The 6000-nt window shown below is 45.9% G+C and overlaps 1 pseudogene; it reads right to left on the bottom strand.

Annotated features, from left to right (window-relative positions):
* Positions 1-1628: 1628 nt before the first annotated feature.
* Positions 1629-5146, bottom strand: LOC136480799 (scarecrow-like protein 33; annotated as a pseudogene).
* Between the last annotated feature and the right edge of the window lie 854 nt (positions 5147-6000).

Here is a 6000-nt window from a genome sequence, read left to right as displayed (position 1 = left end):
GAGCAGAGCCGAGATGTGTTCCAGGGCCACGTCTTCCTGCTGCTACTGCTGCTCTGAGGAGGGGACGCCGTTGTCATGGTGGGGCGTTGGGGGAAGGTGGAGGAAGAGCGACGGGGACTGCGGCGAGGGCTCGACGAGGCCCACCAGCTCCTCCAAGGTTGCCGCTTTAGTTGACGAGGAGATGGTAGTGGTGCCGCTGACAACTGCCAAGTGAAGGTATCATCTTGGAATCACCTTGGACTCGTTCTCCGCCACCATCCAATCTATGCCAAGAGCAAGAGGTGACAAGCTCACTCCTTGCTCGCTGACGACGGAATCCTCGAGATTGCCTGCTGCACACATGACAAAGAAAGGGGTCTTTGAGAAAGAAGATGATGACAGTCCCCTGCTTGGCTGCTTCAGTTAAGACCCTGCTCCATCAAAGGCATCCATGACAGTGATCAAGTAGAAAAATAAAATTATTCGACGACAGATCCGAGGATCCTGTCTCATCTTGAATCACCTTGGACTCGTTCTCCGCCACCATCGGATCTATGCCAAGAGGTGACAAGCTCACTCCTTGCTGGCTGACGGAATCCTCGAGATTGCCTGCTGCACACATGACAAAGAAATGGTCTTTGAGAAAGCTGATGACAGTCCCCTGCTTCTGCTTCAGTTAAGACCCTGCTCCGTCAAAGGCATCAATGCCAATGATCAAGTAGAAAAATAAAACTATTCGACGACAGATCCGAGGATCCTGTCTCTTCTTTTCTTACAAGGGACCATGGAAATGGTTATACTTTGAATTGTTCACTTCTGGGAATTGCCAATGCTTATCTCTTGTAGCAAGTAGTAAGTAGCCTACCTGTATATTGTGGCAGCAAACATGTTCAGAGTCCTCTGTTTCTTTCCTGCACCCACCAGTAGGGACGTAAACCTGCAGTGAACATATCAACACAACACACAACACAATGGACAAGGAGTTGCAAATCCAGGACAATCGTGAATAAAAAAAAATAAAAAAAGAAGTAGATCCATAGCTATGGACCCCCAACAGTACAATTTTCTTGGACCAGCAAAGTTTAAATTCTTCCTTTGAGTGCATATTATACAATTTCAGAAACTGCAGATTCTAAAAGCAAGGATCTTCTATGTGCTGGTTGAAGAGACAGAGAAATATGCAAGTACATAAAACATGAACATCTTCAAGAAACGAATCAGTGCACAGAGTTGCTACCATATTAGCATAAACGCAAATCTGATGCTGTGAAAAACTGGTTGACCTTGACAAAACTTCTTTACCTCATTGAACTCAACAAGCACCCACCCACTAAATTTAATTGACTTCTGTGAAGAATAAATTTTATGAGCACAACAACTTCTCGGACAGCCACAGAAGAGCAGTAGTGGCATCCAAGAGCTGATAATTTATTTCTTCAGAGTTCAAGGCAAAAACTGAACACTCTAACATGTAATTTACAGAACAAGATGTCCTGCCTAAGGGAGGAAGACGCATTCTGCTCCTCTGACATTTTCAGCAGCCACATGTAGTGTCCCTGAATGAGTATACAGCCAAACAAATAGTACACATCGGCAAAGCCGCAAAGGGGGCCGACAAAGGTACCATTCAGTAGCAGAAAACTAAAGCTTCATTCAGAAATGGTGTATTCCGCAACCCATGTAGAGTGGGCATAGAAGATGCGCCCCATCCAACCTTGCAGCAACCATTGGCCATCCTCACTGATGAAAAAGTCCTTGTGATGGTCCTTCATCACTTTGTCCTTGAGTACCTCAACTATGTTTGGTTTCAGTGGTAGCGGCCTGAGGCCTGCCCGCTGATTTCTCACCTACCACCGTCTATACTTCTCAGGGCGGTTCACCACATCTGTACCCTCGCAGGAGACAAGATTCAGCACAGAGTGACCCAGCATGTTCTGCTCCAGCACTGGCCGTAGTTTACTATCCCTCGGGATGGTTGCATCAAGCATATCAAACAGTGCACTGTAATAGAACAAAGCCTCACGAAACCGCATCAAGAAGGAGGTGCCATATGAACAATTCACAACACCCTGGGTGAAGACAACTAGCCGCATCTTTCTGATGTTATTGAGGATGGTATCCCTGGGGCTCAGACCATCAAAGTAGATACTCTCCTCCCTCAAAGTAACATTGTTCACAAATCTTATATATCTCTCTTCTACTTTGATGAAACTAATATGAGATATAGATTTTATGAACAACGTTATTGTCGCTTTGTCAAATGAAGAAATGACCAAAATAAACTGTATAGATCTTGAGAAGTTATACAACTTTGTAGTTGAAAAGTTTTTCATTTGAATTCATTTAGGGCCTCAAAAATTAATTCAAAAAACTGATTTGCCGAGGGCCAAAAAAAAATGCACACGGCAAAATGCCTCTTTGCCGAGTGCCAAAACAAAGGCACTCGGCAAACTCCATCTTTGCCGAGTGTCAGAAAAAAGACACTCGGCAAACTGAGAGTAAATTGCTTATTTGAGGCCCTAAATGAATTCAAATCAAAAAGTGGTCAACTACAAAGTTTCATAACTTTTCGAGATCTACAATTTTCGTTTAGTAAGTTTTTCCATCCGAGGTCGTTTGAAAAATTCGAATTTCAAATTTGAGAGATTCAAACGTAGTTTTGCATGATAAGATGATTTCAAATCAAAAAGTTGTCAACTACATAGTTTCATAACTTTTGGAGATCTACAATTTTCATTTAGGAAGTTTTTCCATCCAAGGTCTTTTGAAAAATTCAAATTTTAAAATTTTCAAATTCAAACGTCGTTTTTGCATGACAAGATGATTTCAAATCAAAATATTGCCAACTACAAAATTTCATAACTTCTCAAGATCTACAAAGTTTATTGGACATAGTGGTACTAACATTGTTCACAAATCTTATATATCTCTCTTCTACTTTCATGAAACTAATATGAGAGATATGAGAGATGTAGATTTTATGAACAACGTTATTGTCCCTTTGTCAAATGAAGAAATAGCCAAAATAAACTTTGTAGATCTTGAAAAGTTATACAACTTTGTAGTTGAAAAGTTTTTCATTTGAATTCATTTAGGGCCTCAAAAATTGATTCGAAAAACTGATTTGCCGAGGACCAAAAAAATGCACACGGCAAAATGCCTCTTTGCCGAGTGCCAAATCAAAGGCACTCGGCAAACTCCATCTTTGCCGAGTGTCAGAAAAAAGACACTCGGCAAAGACGCATTTTGCCGTGTGCCGAAAAAAAAACACTCGGCAAGATACATATTTGCCGAGGGCCAGAAAAAAGGCACTCGGCAAAGACGAATTTTGTCGAGTGTTTTTTTTTTTTTTGCCGAGTGTATTTTATTTGGCACTCGGCAAATACCGTCTTTGCCGAGTGCCCGATAAAATACACTCGGCAAAGCCTCCGGCACTCGGCAAATTTTGCTTCTCCCGTAGTGAATAGGCTGTAGGCCCTGAGAAAATCCATGACTAGGGGGCGTTCTGCCATGAGCAACTTCCAAAGCTGCATCCCAGTGCCCACTAGCCGTGCTTCCAGCCCCTTGGCAAAACATTGAGCTAGCCTCTGTGTGGCGTCCCATGTTGCTAAAGCATGCTGCTTAATCTGCTTGAGCAGATCAACCGCGAGTCCGCGACCATGTGATCGTTCCTAGCTACCGCCTGCGCACAACGGAACAACAATGTACATAGGTCCACTACATCTGTTGCTGCCTTGTTCCTGCCCTTAGTCTTGTTTTTCTTCTCATTGGTCATGGCGATGCGCAGCTTCTCTTTGTCCCTGATACATAGCTCGTAACCATGCAGTATCATTTCATCAAACATCTCACTGATGCCAATCTCTTCTAGCTCCTCCCTTGTTATCATAGGTTTCCTGGTCCTGCCTGCCTCCTCTTCCATATGCTCATCTCGGTTATACCTCTTTCTGAGCCCTCTAGGGATGCTAGTTTCCTTGAAGATTTGAATCACCTGCTCACCCTTTCCAAAGCTATTGTCTCCAGGCAAGAACCTATGAGCCTCTTCCAATCCCTTTGAGAACTGCTCCTCCTCATCCACACCCTTGGAGAAGGATGGGCTGAGTGTGCATTGATCACCACTACAACCCTGCAATGAATTCTTAGCCCCCTCCATGTTGCCGCAGTTGAAAGTATTATCACTATTTGCATTGAAGAAAGGGGAGGAGAGCAATTGAGCAAAGGGCTGCTGTGCCTGGTGTAGTGCAGGGTGATCAGAGTATTGGCCCAACAGCTTGTGATCAATGTCTTCCTCCATGAACAAGCCTGAGATGTAGGAAAGCACCAGATCATCACCGGAGAGTGGGCCTTGACCTCCACCATCAGGCATCAGGGGAAGGTTGACAGATGGGGAAGGTGGTGAAGGCTCCATCTCCATGAGACCCGCAGCAAAGAATTCCTCTGGGGTGGTGGCCATGGTGATCAGTGGAGGTGTGGAATGGGAGCAGACCTTGTCAATGTCTATGGTAGTGCTAAATAATTTCAAGAAACTGTGGTCAAGAGGACAAGTTTGATGATTCCAATGCCGCCTGGACAATCAAGACAGTAACTAGCCACAATTCCAATGCTATTTGGACAATCGAGATGTTATCCCAATATTGCAAGGAGCAAACATATATATCATTTTTTTTCTTTTAACTTTTAAAAATAGAAAAGCAAGAAGTCTCAGTTGTGCAATGCAAAACGTATTTACATATATTTTACAGACTAAAATGAAGTATTTAGGTGGACCAAATATGAGATGGATGTATATGATATGTAAACATCCTAAGAACTATTTCTGTGAGAATGTATAAAGTAACTTGTTATACACAAGATAAATATTATACTATTGGACAAAAAGCTATGGCTCTGGTTCTCAACCATGAGATTACATTTTCAGTGGTGTGGTTTATTTGCAAACAAGTATAGAATACAGTCTAAATGAGTACACCTTATTCAGGCTGATTCCTTTGTTTGCACGTAGAGATAGACATAATACTTGAAACTGAGGATATATGGCCTGAAACATGGAGGAATGAACAGAGATTCAATGCAAGAAATAAGCATCTCCCAAATGGACTCAAGTTTAAATGGAATCTATTTTTTTTATAATCAGGAAAGTTTGAGGACTAACTGACAAAATAGAAACCATCACGTGGGGTCTCGCTATCATTTAGCCAGAGGGAAGAAGCGATGGCTCTCTTCCCCCCGCTCTCACCTGCCCCCTCCCCTCCCGACGTCTCGCCTACCTCTAGCCCCACGCCGGTGTTCATTCCGAGCCTGGCGGCCACCATCTCCCGTTCTCTCCCCAAGACGTCGGTGTCCTTGTTCTCTCCGGTGGCACCCTCCCCTTCCCGCACGTGCGGTCGTTCCAAGCAGGAGCGCTGGGGCGACTCTAGCCCGGCCGCTTCGGACGCCGGCGGTGCGCCTCCCTCCTTCCTCGAGGTCCTCCTCTCGTCCGCGGGGCCGGCTCCTCTGGCTTCTTCTCCAGTCGGCGGCGCGGCGTGCTCGGCTACAAGTGGCGTGGCTGGCCAGACGCCTCCTGGCCCGGCGGCTGTGCCGGCGCGTGCTGCGACTTCCCAGGTTGGCAGTGGTGCGGCATATCGCCCCGCTGCTGGGCGTCAGCGCTTCGTCAAGCCCCATAGGGCTTCCTGTCCTGACCCAGAGGGGTGGCAAAGGTTCGGAGCTGGTAGGGGTCGCCAGCGTGTGGCTCACCCTCGCCGTCGGCTCCCTGCCGATCTTGCGGGCAAGTGCTTTAACTGCTTCTCTGCTTCGCATACTGTTGCTCGGTGTCGTCTACAGACGAGGTGCTTCCGCTGCCGCTCCGTGGGGCACCGATCCTACGTGTGTCCTGGGATGGTGTGTGGTTGTTGAGCCTTCCAGCCGGCGCGCTTGCCCATCTGGCGGTGGATCTCCTCGGCCCAAGAGCCTGTTGGCACTACCCCTGTTGGGGTTTAGTCCCACATCGTGTAGCGATGGTGGGGGAGCACAACATATAAGGCTAGT

The sequence above is a fragment of the Miscanthus floridulus genome, chromosome 9 (assembly GCF_019320115.1).
Source record: "Miscanthus floridulus cultivar M001 chromosome 9, ASM1932011v1, whole genome shotgun sequence".
Lineage (NCBI taxonomy): Eukaryota > Viridiplantae > Streptophyta > Magnoliopsida > Poales > Poaceae > Miscanthus > Miscanthus floridulus.
The sequence above is the reverse complement of the archived record's forward strand: the minus strand, read 5'-3'. Positions and strand labels throughout refer to the sequence as shown.